The sequence below is a fragment of the Pavona decussata genome, unplaced genomic scaffold (assembly GCF_977016875.1).
Source record: "Pavona decussata unplaced genomic scaffold, jaPavDecu1.1 SCAFFOLD_85, whole genome shotgun sequence".
Lineage (NCBI taxonomy): Eukaryota > Metazoa > Cnidaria > Anthozoa > Scleractinia > Agariciidae > Pavona > Pavona decussata.
Genome location: NW_028145503.1, coordinates 217,501 through 238,305, shown reverse-complemented (window position 1 = coordinate 238,305; position 20,805 = coordinate 217,501). Strand labels below are relative to the sequence as shown.

Genomic DNA, 20,805 nt, shown 5'->3' with positions numbered 1-20,805 from the left:
AATTAGGCAACACTGCCCCTTTAAGAAGCAGTTAAGAAGCATAGTCGCAAAACAGATAGAGCAAGCGGTCAAATTTAAAGTAAAGAGATTTGCCGAAAGTCAAAAATTGTCGCTAAACGTTTGAGAAAAATTTTTGCTTGCAATATAGCGCGCGAACTTTGGCCACCACTGTCAACAAAACCTAAGCGACGCCTTTCTTTTCTACCCAAAACTGAAAATCGTTGATTTTTTTTGTCTTCATATGGTATCACGGAAATTTATAGCAATAAATTAATCTTGAAAATTCTATCTTAGGCAATTCTTGGGCAAAGTCTTTTTGCTAAAAATATTGAGCATACGTAGTTGTGCAGTGTCACATTCCTCAGGGGCAAATGAAAACGGATTTTACCGATTGAATGTTCTCTACTGAACAATAACTTTTTACCCTGTGACCGTCATGTTGATCTTGTGATCCAAACATGCAGGGGAACCGAACGAGAACTTACATTAATTCAAGAAAAACACGTCCAATTTTTCCTGTGTTCCCAGTTCGCTTTCTGGTCTTCTAAAAACATATTTGTGACGATGGCGATACCTGCTTACAGTGTCAAAACGCTGATTCATTGGAACACACTTTTTTGGAATGTCCCGTTAGCATTAAGTTCTATCAAAAAGTAATATCCTGGTTCAATGTATCAGAAAACACACAAATAAATTTGTCGAACGAGCAATTTCTATTTCAAAATTATACAATCTCGCCCACTGTGCACCGAAACCTGCGCCGCCAACTAGATTTGTTGCTTCTTTTCACAAAGAATATGCTACACATGAAGGTATTTAGAAAACTACACTTCTTTTAAAGTAAACATTAATTGTAAAAAGAAACCCATTCCTTTGGGAAACATGGAGAACAACATAACATAAACTGTAACTCGCCTCAAATGTTAGAAATGAGGTGTGCAAAATGTTCCTAGAAAACTTTCATTAAGTTTAGAGAACCGACGATCACACCCCATTTTGGCAGACAATTGTAGATTTGTTGCTTCTTTTCACAAAGAAATATTTATATGCATGCAAAATGACTGAGTCACACCCTAGCTTTTTGCAGTTTTTAACGAACCTAAATTTACAATGGAAAAGTGAGAATCTAAGATAACTTTCCTCTCTCTATAAATATATTTGCTACAAAGACCCCCTCTTTAGTTGTTTTAACTTACCTAAACGTTTTTTTTTTTCATTCATCTTGTATATTCATTTATTTATTTATTTATTTATTTATTTATTTATTTATTTATTATATAATTATCTATCTTTTTGGCTTCTTTTTCTCTATTAAATGTATGTGTTCTGTTGTAAGCACTATAAATAATATAAGTTAAGTGAAATATTGTAAGATGTTGTAAGTATTGCGAACACTGTAAGTATTGTAACTTTGAAAGTACTATAAGTAGTGCGTAGTACAGTAAATGTTGTATTGTCTTAGGCTAATAATAATAATTAAAAAAAAGTGAAAAAAAAAACATATTTGTGTCATTGGAATTGAGATTTTAATGACACATTTGCCCCTTCGAAAACGAAACTAATTAATTTTCCATCGATGCGAAATTTCGAGCAAATTTTTTGCCGAACAGAACTGTGGATTTCACTTCTTTACGACTAAATCCGAAATTCTGTGGCGATTAAGGCCGCTTCCGAAGCATAGTTAGATTTACTTCGATCGTTTAACCCAGATATTTCTAAATCATTGCAAATATTCAAGATTCTAGTTAGTTGAGAATAGTCGGAGTTCAGTAGTTGAGAGTTTGTTGAGTTGCAGTTGTAAGATGGCATGTGCAGTTTTGATTACTAGAAGTCGGGAGCAAGTCAACTCGACTCGGGAGTAAAATGGGAAAATGTCAGCCTGAGAGTCTTAACAGCTTGGTACCTCAAAACAAAACGCAAGTTCGCTGATCCCCTTTTAAACGATTCGCTCTTAACATCAAATGCGGTCGGTCTTAAAAAAATTCATCATTATTCATCAACCAACATTAATTATACGCTACGCTCTAATCTAAACATTCCTGAACTAGACTGAACGTATGTCTTGAAATTCGGAAACCCAGGTCTTGGCCTGTTCTAGTGGCAACATGGTATAGGCCACTCAATTCCTCAACTGAAAGTTTTGCTCACTTTGAATCACTCGTCGGTAAACTCGATGCAGAAAATGCTGAATTTTACCTAATGGGCGATATGAATTGTAACTTAGCTACGTCTAATTTAGATCATAATGCTAATTTTCTACGTAACATTACTGATGTTTATGGCCTGCAGCAGCTCATCAATGATCCCACTCGTGGTAGTGACTTTTCCTGTACTTGAATTGATCTTATTTTCACTAATTGTCCTCAGAAGGTCAAACATTAGACAACTTTCTAAATAATAATTAGTCATTTAAGTGATTTATTTGTTCATTTATTTTCCTATTTAATTCTTTTTCTCTTTGTTTAATTAATTCATTTTCTGTTGTTAACTTTCTTTTCCTTTTGAGCATGTAAACAACTATCCATGCTACCCACCTCGAATAGCCCTTGCTAATTGTGGGTAACTAATATTGTAAAAAGTGTCTTCTCTTATAATAAATTGCAATTGTTGTAGAAGGTTGTTTCCTCTGGTGTCACTCATAATTTCTTATATACCGCACATATCAAGTCTACTGGCGGTTTACAATTCTATGACATCCGAACTAGTAATCGGGAGGTCTTAGGTTTGACTGATAGGAACACTTGGATTTCTTTCTTCCGAGTATGCCTGTGTCACTTTCTAGAATAATAAATCATTCTCATTCACTCTCCAGGCTGGAAATATACCATCACATTTATTTCATATCCCACACGTTCGACATTCAAATCCTAGCAGTATGCAGGATGCCTGTCCCATGCACCTAGTTTAATGTCCTTAGCTCCAACGAGTCTCCTGTAGCTCGGTGGTAGAGCATCCGAACTAGTAATCGGAATGATAGGAGCACTCGGATTTCTTTTCAGTTTCCGAGTATGCATGTGTCATCATTCCCAATTCATTCCCATTCCCATTCATTTGCCAGGCTGCAAATATACCCTCATATCCGACGCCAGAACGTGGGAAAACGCGTGCGAGATATGGGCGATTGGTTTTGCTGAGAGGGTGGCACGTGTTTTGCTGGCCAGTTACAGAGCGAAGTAAAGAAAAACCAAAGCAATTGCGAAATTACTTTCGACACTCAATTGAAATCCGCTCAGGACAATAATTAGTTGTCTTAGAACCTCAGGTAGCACACTATGACATTGAAATTGAAAAATCCAATGTAGCACACTCACGATCTCTCTCCATCTTTTTACTTTCGCCAGACCCACTGCCAATGCCTTCAAACATCCAGGAAAATTTGCCAGCTGCATTTGCGATGCCTGATAAGTGGAGATATCAATCTTACACTTTTCAGACAGATCGCACTAGCACTGAAACAGTACTTGGATAACGTAAAATTATGGCTGTCCTACAAGAGTTTATAATACGTTGAATCTTCCCGAAAATAAGTCAGTATATCTCATCGAAAAATTCTTGTGTAAATCGTCATGTTATGTAAACAAGCGTATCTAGGAAACAAGCTGACCGGATAATCGTACAAGTATTTTATGTGGATCTCTGTCATTACATTGTCTGCATGTGTAAAAATAAAAATTATTAATGCTTGGAAATGATTCATATTTACTGAAAGCCGTTTTTACATAAAGTAACTAACATAACCCTTATTGGTGATAAAAGAAGGAAGGCTAGAAGAGGTCTAAACATTTTAAATTTCTTGCTTGAACCCTACTGACTGCGAATGGATGAACCCCTGTTCTAACTCTTGTACACAGAAAGTATTCCTTTACTTTGCAATAATTGCAGTTGAGCCAGTCAGAATAATCCAGATCCCGTTCAAATGGTGTTGGAAGTTACCTTGAAGTCTTAAAGACTTTAAAAGAAGTGATGAAATGAAAAATAAAAAATGACCCCTTTCGGTCTGCTGAACACGAACATTCGATATTTAAAACAGTTCTGTCACACGATTGTTAATATATTAGCGGAGCTGCGCGTGCACCGAAGGCGCCCGCGCGGAGCCCCATTGTTAAGAAATTTTGATTAATATATTTTCAGATATGCAGGACGATCTGTATTAATTTACACGAAATCATTAATTTTTGAACAACGACTGCGGCTTGTTGGCGGAGTAGCTACAGTGACATTAGAGCCTCATCATTGAAAAGACCGACTTTAACTTGGATGAAGTCAGAGATACCTTAATATCTTTTTGGAAGATAGGTTTTTTTATTCAAAACTTAATCCATCTCATACACAATGAAACACGCGAACTGAAAGTATAGTGTTGGGCCATATCCGGGCAGTTAAATGTACTTCCATTCGTGGAAATTACAGCTGCCATGGGTGGGTGGGGACGGGCAAACTAAGCTAAACGTACGAATAATAAATGATCTGAGACTACAGGCAGACCACCCTCTGTTTGTGCGGTGTAATTACTGTTTGGAACTTGAGACCATGTTAATATTCACGCGACACGATCGGTAGAATTTTTTTTACCGAGTGAAGATATTTAAAGTCGCCTTTTCCCTTTATGTTGAAAAAAAGTTTCAAGGAAATGTTGATTGAGTCACGCGTGGTGATTTTTTGCCATTCCTAGCCGTAGAAACCTTTCTCTGGCGCGTTTACTGTTAAACAGTGTTGCCAGCCGAAGGCCGGTACTAGAAAAGGGGAGAATAGGCAGGCAACAAGCCGCCGGCGACCGCTATAGGTCGCTACTTCAAACCGGAATTGTCCCAAAATTTGAAAACTTCTTTCCTTTTCTTCAACGGCCTCAGACTTACTACATATTTAGCCATGTCGTGGCCGAGTTTGGGCTTCATTCGTCAAATTCCCTTCAAGAAAAGCGGAGCACAAGTCCTCCAGGTTGGTTTCAATTTATGATCTGTAGCAAAGTCAGCGACTAAAGGAATTCTAAGCATGCGGTCCATTTTAAATCAGTCTATCAACGCTTCGCGACCGTAGGCCTTCAAATACCCAACCCAAGCGTTGATTGGCTTGGGTAAGATTTCTGGAATGTTTATTTTCGCAATCATCTCTTTAGTGGCTGTAGAACAGACTCTGCGTTTTTTCTTCAGCTTTAATATGCTTTTTCCTTCCAGACTGTTTTGGAGAGACCAAGTCCTCATCTTACATTCTCAATGAATGCTTAGCAGATTCATCACTGTTTGTAAGCTTGTCAAGTCTTACAAGATATTTTGGGTCGCCAATTAACTCATAAATTACTATAATCTCAAGCCCCAGGCCTCCACTTCTTTTGATCCCCACACTCCGCTATTACGGGGGAGTCTCGCTATAACGAGAGTTGACTCAGTACTGTACTTACATTCTTATCAGTTTTCCGCGATGTAAAACACGTGACTGTACGTGATCAGTAACAAACCAAACGTTTATCTGGTCATCTGTTGAATAAATATATAGTTTAGGAACTAACACTGTTGTAAGTTTTTGCTTTGTAATCGAATTCCCCCATTTTTGAAAACGAAGTCTCCATTTCGTCTGTGACTTGTGGTTTTAGTTCACCAAAGAAAATATGACATATAATTAGCTCAATTGGTAGGCAATGCACCAGTATCGCACAGGTCATAGATTAGAATTCCCTTCAATCTTGATTATTTTGTTCAGGCTTTCTGTTCGCAACTGCTTATCCAAAGCTGCTCAAATAACAACAATGTTCTCTCACTTATTATCTTTCGTCCACTGTCCCGATTTTCGTATACATATATGCAATTGGAACCAACAACCATTTGCAGTTTATGTACAAAGGAAACGTCAGTATAACCCTTCAAATCTCTCACCAAGGATTATTTTTATTACTCAGTCGAACCAGGAGCCTGGTCGAACAGAGTATTCCGATTGGCTCACTTACATTGGGTATCAAAATATCAAAGTCGCCTTAAGCAGGGGGGGGGGGGGGGTGTATTAATTGACCAGTGTTAATTAATGCCGGTTTAAATAAATTTTAAAATTGGCAGCGTTCCATTCCATCCGAATGTTTAGTGTAAATGGTTAAACTCTCCACCCTCGTGGTATTGTACATGTGACCATGACCTAGCCGATGAATACGCGCGCTGTAGAGAGAAATAAAAAGTTTCAGTTACGTAACAATCGGACTTGGCGTACTGCTTTCACGGGGAAAGCCCGTATTGGCAATGTTTCCTGGATGTTCTGTGTAAATGGTTAAACTCTCCACCCTCGTTCTATTGTACATGTGACCACGAACTAGCCAGTGAATGTGCGCGCTCTACAGGGAAAAAACCTTCAGTTACGTAACAATCGGACTAGCCAAACCGCTTTCACGGGAAAAGACCGTGTCATTAGAGAGATTAACAATCGCGTTTACGGAAAAGGGATAACGTGAGATTTGCGTTTACGTTTTCTTGAAATAAAGAGTACAAAGATGAGAATAGTGCAAACTAATTCTGGCCTTTGATGCTAATGCAAACAAAACAACTCGATTTGACAGGAAAACTTTAATAAGCAAGCGGCAAATATAGGATAAACATGGTCACGTGGTCACATCTCCCGTTTGCCGTTTGCCGTAAACGTCATTCTTTCCGGATGTTCAGTGTAAAAGATTAAACTCTCCTTGGATCCGAAGCCAGATGATGGACCTTCCATTGTATTTGATCTGTAGCAAAATTAAAACGTGATAACAATTCAAACTGTCAGACTTCACGAATACTTTAAAACGTTATTATATTCAAATTTTATTTTTATCCTGAGCCAGAAGATCAACGTGAAATAGACACTGAAAGTTTCATTACGATATATACAACACCAAAGTTAAACTTTTCTTCAAAATTGGTGTAGGAGTTTAAACGCCGTTCCTTTTTTCACCAAAGGACAAAGCACGTTTCAAAAGGGTATTAAAATTTTCTTGTGTTCTTATCACACCTTTCTTGGCGCGGTTTGGTGTTTATTTTATGGTGCGATTTAGGTCGAATAAAAATAGACCTTTAAGCATGACATTAGGCGAAAAGTTAATAAAAAATAAATAAAGAAGGACTATCTAAAAATACTTCAGACTGACAAAAAAGTCACTACTTAAATTCTGGCTTGCGCACTTTCCGATGCCAGACATATTGGCTACTCTTGTCTTTCTCCTGGTTCCTCTAAGACACAGGAAGGCTGATCGTAGAATGGCAAAGGATACCTTCGCCCTTATCCAAGAAATGGTTGTAGCGTAGTCATCTCCTTTCTTTAACGCAAGTTGCTCTGCAAGGCGGCTGTGGAATCTCTTGCATTCATCTGCCATTCCACCTCTGCTTGTAAAAACTAGTGGTGTGAATGACCCGTGCTCCACTTCCAAAACCCACCTGCTGTATTGCCTCTCCTTCTCATTTTCGTGTAGTTGGAATATCTGTTTCGGAGACAGTTCTCGATACGAATCTGCTTTTGGGTGGCACACCCGAACATCGAAAAAAGCAGATTGCTATCTGTCCCAAAACCCGCGAGCGTGAACATCTAGTCGGGCATCAGGCGCTTTGTTTGGGCCTCTATTTAACTCTTCCCCAGTGATCCCCTGAAGGACTGGCTCTATGTCTACGTCGGTGCCAATCGTGCGCAACATTTCCACTTCTAAGTCCCTAATCTCATTGTGCCTCTGAATAATCAGCCCCCCCCCCCCCCCCATGCCGGGGGGCCACATGGCCGGTAGGTCAGCGATCTCCCAGTTTGATTGCATCTCTGAATTCTCTTTTGTTCAAGTTAAAATTCATCTCCTTTATCGGGATCATTGTCAACCAATTCGAGGCTCCTTTCTCCGTAGCTAGCTCTACCGCGCGTTCAGTTTTGCTAGGCAAGGATTCCCTCACCTGCTTACACTGCAACTTCAACAAATCATCTTTTTCTCTTCGTGCACTCGCTTGCAAAGTCTTAATTTCCGTCTCATCTGGTGGCTCATGGGCTTGCTTGATAATTTGCCGCACAAGAGGGCCTGTGATCTTAACAGACGCCTCATAATCTTGTAATGCGGTTCTGGCTGGATTAACTAGCCCAAGCCCGCCTGAGCGAACTGGGAGTTCTAAAAGGTCCCGTTCTTCCTGTGTGGTAACATGCTCGGTGATAACAGGCACAAGCAAATCCGCTATGGCACGCTCTAGCGGTTCAAGAAAAGGGGCTATGTCTGGCAGAGATCTTAAAAAATATGTCCAACGTTGCCTTAATCCAAACACAAAGGCTGCATAACTAGATTGAGGCTGTGTTGTAGCGAATTCTGCCAGTCTGCAGGTTACTTGTGTAACCCATTCCTCAACTTTTTCGTCAACATACTATTCAAAAAAATCTATAATAATAATAATAATAATAATAATATTTATATAGCGCCATATCCATAGCTCATGGCGCTTTAAAATAAGATAGCATTAAAACGGAAATCACATTGAAAATTTACACTAGTGATAATAAAATCTAATCTAATCTAATCTTTGGCTTAAAAACTAGAATAAAACATCAACATAGTTTTAAAATATATATATAAAACAGGTCATGAATAAAAAGCCTCTCTAAAATTAACTGTTTTTATCTCCTTCTTGAATTCATTTAGTGATAGGATTCATGGAATGGATCTATTCCTATCAGGTAGAGCGATCCAAAGGTTGGGTGCAGCAACTTAAAACGATCTGTCTCCAAAATACTTGGGATTTGATTTTAGTATTACCAACAAATGTTTTGATCGCTCTAGTGGTAGTCATAGCTCTTTTAATCTTGAGGGCGGGGGTTTCCTAATTTCTTTTTTTAATTTATATAAGCTATTTTATATTAGTATAATGATAAAATAGCTGCCACTTGATCTATCATTGCACAACGGGCTGGCCGTCTACTTGTGTTCATCACTATTCTACTACCATTCTGCAGATACCGCAAAAATGTAAAACTTTATCTTCGGGAAGGCCACGTTGCCTTCCAAGTAGTTTCCAAAGTTCCGTCGTTACCATTAAGGGACTTAAGCACAGACGTACATGAGCCACGGACGGCAACCGGAAGTCGATTAACGTTGTTTTACAATTTGGAAACTTTATTCCAAGCAGTGAGCAAACTTTTGTATATAATCATTACTTAGGAGGTGAATAAGAGTTTTCTCCCTGTATTTAATCTAGAAATATTTTAATTAAATGAGATGCACCATAACTAAATTTTAAAATTGACAGCGTTTCATTCCATCCGGATGTTCAGTGTAAATGGTTAAACTCTCTACCCTCGAGCTATTGTACACGTCACCATGAACTAGCCAATGAATGCGCGCGCTGTGGAGGGAAAATCCCTTCAGTTACTTAACAATCGGACAAGGCGTACCGCTTTCACGGGGAAAACCCGTATCATTGGCACTGTTCCCGGATGTTCAGTGTAAATGGTTGGACCCTCCACCCTCGTGCTACTATACATGTGACCATGAACTAGCCAATGAATGAGCGCGCTGTGGAAGGAAAAACCTTCAATTACGTAACAATTGGTTTTCCAACAAAGTTAAAGCATTCATTATGTCGCGTTCCCAGTACCGCAGACACGGGGTGTTGTGTACTGGAGTTCGCCAGGTCAACCACAGTGAAGTACACGGCAAGGGCAGCAAGACTAATGCGTTTATTAGGATCAGGCTGAGCCGTCTATTTACAACACTTGCGGTGAAAACTAAAAAGAATACAATTGTCTAAGTCTAAAGAAACGGAAAAACTACGAATTCAACGCCGTAAAAAACGAAAGGAAAAAATACATGGAATTTTACAAGCGTAACTTACGTCTGATCTTGACTCCGGGGTTGAGAACAAGTTACTCCACGTTCTCTTAGAGACTCCGTTAGAAATAGCTCCGTGAACTCCTTACAGTTTGAAAACTCCTCGCAACTGAGAAACGTGCTTACAAAAAAAGGATCTTAATACATGTCTTTGACGTAAAGGAAATAATAATGAAAAAAGCTTTGTGCGGCTAGCCAAAAAACGGATATTCGGTAATCATGCAATCAATAAAACAAAGCTACAAACATAAAAGAACAAATAGTCCCTGAGTGTTTCTAAAGTGCATTGTTCTTGTCAGGAACGTGACACATTAGCATATCTAATAATTGCTGGACTACACATAGTGGATATGTTTTACAACTTACAATGTATGAACGTTTTGCCGAGGCTTTCAGTTCAGTGCGGATACTATTTGAATTCCCCTTAACTACTCTGAAATATATTTTCAAAAACACACTTAGTTTCTTCTTATCATAGGAATGGAGTCAAGTCGTTGGAAATTCAAAGTCCATCACCTGAAGAAAGCAAATTTGGTCAAGCGACTAATTAATAATTATACTGCCAAATCACGCGGAGTTTCACCTGATAATTAGCGGCCGAGTTGGCCAAAAACAGGGGAAATTCCGAAATACTAATCAGGACATTTGTTTTATTATTCAATTCATTGATAACAAAGCAGAGTTCTAACCTGGAGGCGATCTTTACTGTGCCATTTTTCTCCCCGACACACGAAATTACCTATATCGCTGGAGATCTGATGACTCATGCCGGACGACGAATATTCATTGCACCAATCCATAACCATATGTTTGGCAAGTGTTACAATGTGTTGAGTGACACACAATATTTGGTGATCATTTGAGGTCAGGGAGCATTTGCCACGCAGCACTCCATTCAACATCAAATGACAGTGTTTTCTAGTGCTGAGTCAAGTTCACTCGTTCCCAGCGACATGTGGAATGTTCACATGGCGTCTCATCTAGATATACTTGGTACCTAGGCCGGATAATGTACTTTTCATTGTATTTGTTCTGTTGCAAAATTATAACGTGATAACAACTTAAAGTAATCCAGTTGAAATGTCAGATCTCGCGACTACTTTAAAACATTATTATATTCGAATTTTATTTTTGTCCTGAGCCAGAAAACCTACGTGAAATAGACACTAAAAGTTTCATGACGTAATATACAACACCAAATTTAAACCTTCGTCAAACTTGGGTATGGGGTTTTAAGGCTGTTCCTTTTTTCACTAAAGGACAAAAAAGTTTCAAAAAGGATTCAAACTTTTTTTGTATTCTTATCACATGTTTCTTGGCGGTTTGGTGTTTATGTCATGGCACAATTTAGCTTGAATGAAAATAGACGTTTGGGCACGCAATGGTGCCGCGAGCTTAACCCTTGAAGGCCTAACTGATTAAAGAACAAAATTCTCTCGTCTTGTCGCCATACTTTAATAATAAAATTACTAGGTAGACGTTATTCAAATATCAAGAAAATCGCCTTAGGTGATTATATCCTTAATTCTCATGACCTCAGGGATTACAAAACAATTGCTATTACAAGGAGAAAGAAACTGTGATCATGTTCTGGACATGTGAAATAGACGTAGTGATCACACAACTTCCACGCTGGGGATTTTTTTAGTCAAATTCGGCCAAAAAGTTTTTCCCCCTTGGGGTTTTTTGCTAGCAAACTCAAACTTTGCAACCAGACAAAACAATGTTTCCTTTTTAACTTGGCAGATTCGGATTTTTGAATTTCATTTTTCTAACGGTAAATGACGTCATCAATTTGGCGGGAAAGAGAATAACAAATCTGAAAGATTGGAGTCAAGAGTTATGGGAAGTTACTCGTTCAATTTAAGGCTATTTTTTAATAAAAAAAAAATGGCGGAAAATTCAAACTTCAGAAGCCTAAAACGTTTGATCCAGTTTAGATATCTTTTTTCAGTTTTGTAATCCTTAAGGTATGTGCGTTTAAAAAAATGTGACTGACCATGTCGAAGCTCTAAAAAAAATTTCGCGCCTAATTGATGACGTATTTTTACCTAAAAAAATAAAATAAAATTCAAAAATCCGAATTGACTAAGTTGTAAAGAAACCGTTGTTTTCAGTGTCCGGCTGCAAAAATTGAGATTCGTACAATAAAACCCTAAGGAGAAGAAACTTCTTGGCCGAATTTGACTAAAACAATCCCCAGCGTGTCACAAGCAAAACAATTGTGACACAGTAAGTCTCATGATATGTCAAATAACAAGAAATTTGATCTCACCACTGTACACAGACTTCTAAATAAATTTTCTTGCTTCGTTTAATGTTCGAGCAGTTGTGTTCAGCGTGTAACAGTCAACCAACACTGACGTTTTCTGCAGAGTAGTGCGTTTTGCTACAATGTCTATGAAAGGCGAGGTACATAATGATTGTTAATGTAAATACGTTCAACTGTTCAGAAAGTCTCCACTGTTCATCTTCTTTTCTCGTTACAAGTATTTACCTCTCATAACATTTTCAACATTTCTTTTGCGTAGGACAAGACTCCACTCCAAGTGATGGAGGAGCATTCCGAGTCGACTGATGACAAAGGTAAAGGAAATATTATAGTTTCTTATCGGGAACGAATCGCTTTGAGAATTTTGATTGTACAGTGAAGAAAAACTTGACTTCATGGCCTCGGCGTTTTTGTACCTAAAAGGAAAGTAGCATGGGACTGAAGTAGTTCTTTCTCGTCAAGGAACGATAAAAGTGTTTTAGAAAACAATTTTAAACTCCAGGATGCTCGACAAACCGCCAACTTCATTAGTTTAGGAAGAACTGTCTCTGTTTCCTATAAAATTTCTACGACCTGAATATTCCTGACTGGTGCTCTCGCCTGATTACATAAATGGGAATAAAGAGAAAAAATAGGAGTAGAAGTGTTCGCGAGCTATGCCAGGGCAATAGCTAAGTCGTATCCCAAAATTAAACGGACCAAAAATAACGTTAGTTGAAAGCCAATAACTCTCAAATCATCGATATTTAGAATACGCTTGCGTCCTGAAAGGTGGATACACTGAATGGAGCCTTGTCCCAAACATTGGCTTATTTCAAATTATGAGTTCATATTTATGACTATCAATTGTTTTTGCATGTGGCTTTCTGACGTTTTTTTTTTAGTTTGCATTTGACCTCTTTTTCTGTTAAAGAGCAACTGAAAAATTAAAACCATTTCCGGTAACTAAACGGGCCTTAAAAGGGCACTATTCTGTAGATTTTGCTGAATCTAGTTTGTCGAAACTGACACGCGAAATTGCACTTGGAGCAGCGAGGGCCGAAAAACTGTAATAAATTCTCTGCACAAGAATAAACTTTGAAAAGGTTTATGCTTTTTTTCCAAGATACACAAGAGAGGCTTGAGAGCACTAGTTAATTTTTTCAAGTTGCAATCCATTTCCATCCTAACCATTAGCATCCAAAGATAAATGACACTAGTTTCTGCGCCCTAGTTGGGTTATTGGTTACAAAACTAAGCCATTATTTTGTCGTTTACGTCTGTACAAATATGTTCTTTGGCTGTTAAAGTGACACTGAAAATAGGTTACACTCTTTAAGAAGCATTTATGAAGTCAGCATAGCCGCAAAACAGAACTCAAACAACACAGGTATCTTTTCAGTCACTGTCTATTCTCGTGCCCAGATGTTTGTCTTTGGAGAAAACATCTGGTACAATGGTTCTCCAATCTGATTGGTCAATGAAAATCATCCGATGTAAGTCGCGTCAACCTCTTACTCCTTTGCTTTCCACACGCCTAGACGCATGACTTACAAACAAATTATCTTGACACTTCAGTCCTTCTGTGAAAGGTGTTTCTTGTATCGATTTAAACGTAAAGTTTCATTAAACTACGACAAGTTCTTATAACATATATTTTTTATAGTGTCGTCTCTCTCTTAAAAGGCTTAAAAGTTTTGTGAAAAATTTTGCATGGCAATAAAGCGCAAGCACTTTGGCCACTGATTGTCAACAATGCTTTTGCGGCGGCTTTCTTCTTTCCCAGAAACTTAAAATAGTTAATCTTTTTACATACGGTGGGGGAAATATTACCGGAAATCTATAGCTATAAAATGATATTGAAAATCTATTTTCGGCAATTCTTGGGCAAAGTGTTCTTGCTACAAATGTTGACCATATGCAGCTTTGCTGTGTTTCACATTCCTGACACATGAAGACGTAATTTAACAGATGTTCTCTACCGAAGAATGAAAGTGCCCACCATGTATATAGTTGGGAAATAGAATTTCCTTGTTTGGTTGAGTTATATTACTAGTGTGATGTAATAGCTTGTGACCGTCATGTTTATCTTGTGATCTAAACATGCAGCTAGGGAAACCGAACGAGAACTTACATTAATTCAAGCAAAATACGTCAAAATTTTCCTGTGTTCCCAGGTCGCTTTCTGCCGGTGTTTTTAAGACATATTTGTGTAATTGGAATAGAGATCACAGTCAACTCCCGTTATAGCGGACACCCTCGGGACCGCGATTTGGTATCCGTAATAGCGGGAGTCCGTAAAAGCGGGGAGGGAGAAAATTTTTCTTTTAAACCATATTTACAGAAGGGGGTCACATGTGGTTTTTTTTTATTAACTCCAGTACCTTTTTCAGAGCCGTTGTTGCAACTAAAGAGCGTCAGAACTTTATTTACAAACAGAACAGAACTTAACAGAACAGGAGTTACGTACCCTTTGAGTTTGTGCACAGTAGTTCTTCTAAGTACGTAAAAAACAATCATCGTATGTTGCAGCAATGTCCACACATGCATCGTTTTGGTTTCCTACTGTACCGAAGTACAGTAATCTACATTTCTACAAAAAATTATTTTCGAGGAAAAACCTGAACATCAGCTATTGATTGCATCAGCTATCACATTGCCTTAAAATATCGTTCCAATCGGCTCTGTGTACTTCTCCTTTGAACTGCAACTTCCCCCACTTTGTCGCCAAGGAGACTAAATTCATTAGCAACCTTAAACTCTCCTCTATGAATCAAAAAAGCAGAAATGTTTTGGACACTGTCCAAAACGTCCTTGAAACTTTTCAAAGTGGTTGTTTCGTTCGAGCGTTCGCCTTCACCTGGGGTATCTTCTTTTTCCATTTCATTTTCGTCGTCACTCTCTATTTCCATGACATCGTGAGAAGTACCAATGGCCTCCAGCAGCTGTTGTTCGTTAAGAAGACTGTAACAGGTTGGAAGTTCGTTATCGGACTCCAGGTAAGCACTAATTCTAATTCCAGGTGCAACCTGTTGGACAAGATTCTCCAGTTCCTCATCGGCCGAGACATCAAGATCGGCAAAGGGATCCTCCTCTCCTGTCACAGTACTGACGGTAGCTACTTCTGAGAAAGTGCTGGAAATTCCAGCTGCTGCAAAACATTTGAAAATGGTATCGTTCTCGACCTTAGACCAAGCAGTCCCCATCCACCTTATGGCCTGCAGCACGTCCAATGTTTTGGTAATGTCTGTTCCACTGCCGAATAAAGTGTCCGTAAGTCCGTAGTAGCGAGAGTCCGTAATAGCGGGAGTTTATTTCAGTCAAACGTCTATAACTTTCGCCTGGGATTTTGCTGCTGTCCGTAATAGCGGGGTGTCCGTAATAGCGAGGTGTCCGCAAGGCGGGAGTTGACTGTACTTTGCTCTGATGCCGAAAATTTAAGGTTAGCGTGTACCTTCAGGGGTGGCTTCAGTTTAACGGATCAAGCGCCTCTCAGTTACATCACAGATACCCAAAACCCTATATCAAATTAAAGCTTTCATTGCTTTTCCAAAAAAATAAATTCCAGGTTTTCCGCAAAAGTGCAAACTTGCAGATCCAGATCGTCGTTTAAGAGTTCCGACTCAACACGACTTTTATATTTTGTAAGTTTTTTTTTTCTTTCTCCTCGTCAGGATCCCAGAAGCATGCTTAAAAAACGTGTCGAGGTTCTCCTTAATTCAATTGCGTTCAAAAGTTGCAAAAAATTTTAAAAAGTGCAAGAAACCATGCGGAGTTAACGCACGGATATGGCTTTCAAGGGAAAAAGTTTTAGAACTATCGAATTCATCGACAGGTTTTTGTTGATTATATATTTTTCTAGCATCTGGCCAAATTTGACTGAAAGCGGCCAAATCATTGTTGATTTGTAGCTCTTGAAAGTGTCTCCTCCAAGTGACTAAAAGTTTGAGAAAACAGCGCTTGACAAAAATTTCTCGGAACACAAGCAAGTACCGCCGTAAGTTAGTACCATCCCTTAACGCCTAAAAATTACCCATTCATTTTGCAAGCCACTTTTTCTTCCGGTCACCTCCTGTGAAAATTATCTCACAGTTTTGCACCTGCTCGTCTCTTGTTCCAGAGTAATCACCATTTTGTTGGATATCTGCGGTGTTTGTTGTACGTCGATTTTGTAATCTTTAATTAATTATTATGGGAAAAACAAAATAGGGACTGAAGTCGACCTCATCAAGCAAAGCTGTAAGTTGGGCCGAAGCAGAAGCGCCTGTGGCGGGCAAAATTATCAGCACAAAGCGCTAACGAATTGTCGGGGAACCAACGCAACCACATGTATTGTCTCAGTGAAAACGGAAATTCTTGCCACTCTTCAAAAAGCCGGCGAATACATCTATTCGAGCGAAATATTGTTGAGAATAGCGAAGTTTCATGATTGCTTATCGAAAATTCGGGTGAAAATTCGCTCTTGAATGAACGCTTTAAAACGTTAATGCTAGAAGTAGAAAACAAGTATCGCTTGAAAGAAAACGGAACCGTTTAAAAAAGTACACTCCGTTAAACGCTTTGGGAATTATGCTAATACAGTAAGTCGTTGTGAAAACGCTACAAGCAAAAGCGGCGACTTTTCCTTTATCAGTTATCTTACAGCGACGGCCGACGTGATAAATAATCAAGACATAGGACATGACTCTTAGAGTTAGAATTGCTTTTTTGTTTTGTTTTCGCTTGCGGAGACAAGTTTTACGCACCTGAACACAAGATTCAGTGATCTGATAACGTTCGTTAGTCCAGGCCGTAACCTTTTTCGCATTTTTAACGACACATTTGCCCCTATTTGCTCCTTCGAAAACGAAAGGAATTAGGTTTCCATCGATACGAGCAAACATTTTGCCGAACAAAAATGTGGATTTCATTTCTCTACGGGAAATGCCAATTTCTGAGGCGATTAAGGCCGCTTGGCCTATCAGAGTCCAAGCTTTCTGGCTTAACCATGGCTTGTTTTTCTTTTTCTTATACCCTAGGACCTCTTCTGCCGTTTGTACATAAGCTTTCTCCATTATCTCACTTTTCCTTTCCACTTCGTCTCCTTCTTCTTCGTCTCCTTCCTCGGTCATTGGCTCTTCTACTGGAATCTGTTCTTCTTCTGTGTGTTAAACTTCTTCTTGGTACTCTTTGTCAACGGTGCTCTTTTGAGCTTTAACCTGATCGTTGATCGTACAAGGTAATGGTCGCTGGCCACATCTGCTGACCTCTGCTGACTGCTGACGTGACCTCTGCTGACCTCTGCTGACGTGACACATCACGTGATCAAAAAATCGTCGAAACGGTGGCGAGTTTTCTTTTTTTAGATAACTGAATAAATGTTTCCGACCTTTGTCCTGACAAATTTTTCCTGGCGAATCATGGACGACCATTCCAAATGTGAAGTGATTTAGATCTTTATTTGAAACGCGTTTTTGTTTGATGTTTTCTCTTAAAACCGTCGCCTACCTGTCAAATCTTTGCTTTGTTCACGAAAACGATCGCGTGACATGCCACGTTGATCTACAGCACCACTTATTACGCCTTGAAATTTTAAGAATGATAAGACCTCTTTATCTGCCAAATTTCAGTTCACGTTGATCTACAGCACCACTTATTACGCCTTGAAATTTTAAGAATGATAAGACCTTTTTATCTGCCAAATTTCAGTTCAGTGTCATTCAATTTGTTTGTAAAAGTTATCTCAGATAAACCATTTTTCCTCTTAAACGCCCTTGACCCAGGCCTTAAACTGCTTGAAACCCATTGGCTTACATCATTTTATGTGAACATTCTGTTTTTTAAAACTGTTGTACTTTCCGAGTTTACATTGGATACCCGTTATTGGATTGTATGGCCGCGCAAGCATATCTAGGTTTACTTCCATCGTTTAACCCAAAGATTTCTAAATCATTGTAAATATTCAAGATTCTAGTTAGTTGATAATAGTTGGAGTTAGTTGAGAGTTTGTTGAGATGCAGTTGTAAGATGGCATGTGCAGTTTTGAGGGCTAGAAGCGGAGCAAGTCAAGATTGAAGTCGACTGGAGAAAACACAAAAACGTCAGCCAGACTCTTAACAGCTTGGTACCTCAAAACAAACGCGAGTTCGCTCATCCCCTTTTAAACGATTCGCTCTCAACATCAATTGCCGCCTGTTTTGAACACAATTTATCAAAGCCATCCACACTTTACGGAACTGTGAATTCGTTCAGGGGGATGCATCTCTTTCAGTTTAATTTCAAACCATATTCCGCATGCAGATTTCGCACGGTGCTGACTGTCGTTTTCGTTGCATGCTATCCTGCAAGGGTGAAAGAAGGGGAGGCGAAGGGGAAATTGGGTTGGTGTTTGTAGCGTGCTTGATTAACCGTTAACTTCCTTTACACCAAAGTGTTTAACTTTTCCTACCCTGTTGACATTAGGCCCTTAAGACCCAAAGAAAGGCTTCAAATTCACGATGTTAATCAAAGCACTTCTCAAGACACAAAGTAGTGTTTAATTAGTCTAACAGGACAATAATTAGTAGAGTTGCACATCATGACATTAAAGTTAAGAAATCAATGCAGCACACTCATGATCACTGTCCATCTTTTTGCTTTCGTCAGGCCCACTGCCAATGCCTTCAAACATCCAGGAAAATTTGCCTGTTGCATTTGCCATTCTGGAAAAGGTGCCCAATAAGTCGAAGACGGGAGTCTTCACCGCTTGGCACCTCACGGAAGCAGGAGCAAAAGAAATTGTAGATGGATAACGTAAAATTATGACTGCCCTATCAGAGTTGAAATTCCGTTAAATCTTCCTGTAGAATAAGTCAGTAAATCTCATCGAAATAACTCTTGTTTAAATTGTGTAGGAAACAAGCTGATCAGATAATCGTACAAGTATTTTATGTGAAACTCTGTCGTGAGATTGTTTGCATACGTAAAAATAAAAGTGGTTAATGCTTTGTAGTGGTTCAAATTTACTGAAAGTTAATTTTTACATATTAACAATAACTGATATAAGCCTTACTTGTGATAAAAGGAAGAAGACCGCAAGAAAACTTAACGTTTTTAATTTCTTGCTTGAACCTTACTGACGGCGAATGGATGAATACCTGTTCGAAAGGGTGTGGACAAAACGTGGGGTAGGCCATGTGGTGAAGGCCATGGCCCACCCTATGGCCTACCTGTGGTCAGGTTTTTAAAAACATAAAAATAAAATTAGTAAGAGTCGAACAAGTACGCTGGCATGCAATTCTATGCCTTTAATAAGGGTATACTAAAAAGTCACTAATACGAGTTTTAAAGTCAGAGGGAACGAAGCAATACAAATCTTACAGCACTCAGCCTTGAACGCCCCATCTCTGTATTCGACGACACTAAATTAGGATAATGCTTATATTTCTAATCTGTTCTCACAAACATCTTGCATATAACAATTTCAAAACCAGCGTTTACACGCCTTCCAGAATTTAAGAGGCGATGAAAACGGCCGTCGATATTCCGGAAAACGAAAAAAAAGTAAAAATTAAGATACAATAAATAAATAAATAAATAAATAAATGAATAAATAAATAAAATAAAAATAAAGGTAAAAAGGAAAAAAGAACAACGAGCCTTTATACTAACATACCGCAGGAGGAGGGAATCCAAACAGTATGCAGAGCATACAACACTTTTTATAATGATCAACCTCCGGTTCTTGGAAAAAGCGCTAGGCCTTAGAGTTCAAAAAAACTCATTCCAGTTCTGTGGTAAAATTTACCTACAAACACACGGAACTGCCATGGGAACAAAAATGGCAGTTGCTTTCGCCAATATTTTTATAGGCAAAGTCCAAACAGAACTCCTTAACCGAAGCGCATTCAAACCGCTCGTTTGGATATATTGACGGATGAATTGATAATTGCTCGTGTCGTACCTATTTTTAAATCAGGTGACAAAGCTCTCTTCAGCAACTACAGACCTATTTCTGTTCTTCCGTGCTTTTCAAAGTTTTTGGAACGAATAATTTAAAACCGTATTAAAAATTATCTCAATGACTCCGATATCTTATGTGATAATCAATATGGCTTTAGAAAAAATCGCTCTCCTAGTCTTGCGCTTATTGATTTGTGTGACAAAATTTCTTCTGCATTTGATAGAAAAGAACATGCCATTGGAGTATTCCTAGATCTTTCGAAAGCGTTCGATACGGTAAATCACGACATTCTTTTTGACAAACTCAATCATTATGGGATCCCTGGTCTGGCACTAGAATGGGTCAAAAGTTATTTTTCTGAAAGGACACAATTTGTCGAATTTAATAACGTTAGATCTGCCCCACAGGGGATTTCCTGTGGGGTGCCTCAAGGTTCCATTCTTGGTCCCTTATTTTTTATCCTGTATGTTAATGATTTGAACAATGCTTCCCTGCTTGATGCAATCTTGTTTGCTGATGATACAAACCTATTTATCTCCCATAATGATCCTGTTTACCTAATTAACACATTAAATAGAGACTGAATTAAACAAATTGTCAACCTGGTTTGCAGCAAACCGGCTCTCCTTGAATTTAGCCAAGACTAATTTTATGTTATTCAAGCCTTGGCAAAAGAAGCAATCTTTGAATTTCAAGTTTTCATAAATGGGCAGCCTATCCTTCGTGTTTCTGAGACCATGTTTTTGGGTGTTTTATTAGATGACAATTTGACCTGGAAATCGCATATATCCTTAACAGCAAATAAATTATCTAAATCTAAAGGTATTA

General features: G+C 38.7%; 3 long non-coding RNA genes and 1 pseudogene across 15 annotated transcripts in view; 2 read left to right on the top strand and 2 right to left on the bottom strand.

The window, feature by feature from the left end:
• LOC146475118 (uncharacterized) overlaps positions 1-20,805 on the top strand; it is a 79,528-nt gene that overhangs the window by 52,443 nt on the left and 6,280 nt on the right. For 5 of the 13 annotated variants that reach the window (XR_014865949.1, XR_014865947.1, XR_014865946.1 and 2 more), the window contains exon 3: positions 18,681-18,898. The exons of 1 other annotated variant lie outside the window; for it this stretch is intronic. This is a non-coding gene — a long non-coding RNA (uncharacterized LOC146475118). Of the gene's footprint in view, positions 1-3,058; positions 3,300-3,341; positions 3,690-12,082; positions 12,218-18,680; positions 18,899-20,805 lie in introns of those variants that run through there. 7 more of the 13 variants (XR_014865962.1, XR_014865960.1, XR_014865961.1 and 4 more) reach the window with 3 other exon arrangements.
• The window catches only part of LOC146475119 (uncharacterized), a 91,055-nt gene that overhangs the window by 69,133 nt on the left and 1,117 nt on the right, over positions 1-20,805 (top strand). The window lies entirely within an intron of this gene.
• Positions 7,120-8,768, bottom strand: LOC146475121 (uncharacterized; annotated as a pseudogene).
• On the bottom strand, positions 9,636-10,118 carry LOC146475120 (uncharacterized). The gene is made up of 2 exons (XR_014865932.1): positions 9,810-10,118; positions 9,636-9,702 (listed from the first exon to the last, which is right to left on the bottom strand). It is a non-coding gene; the product is annotated as an uncharacterized LOC146475120 (long non-coding RNA).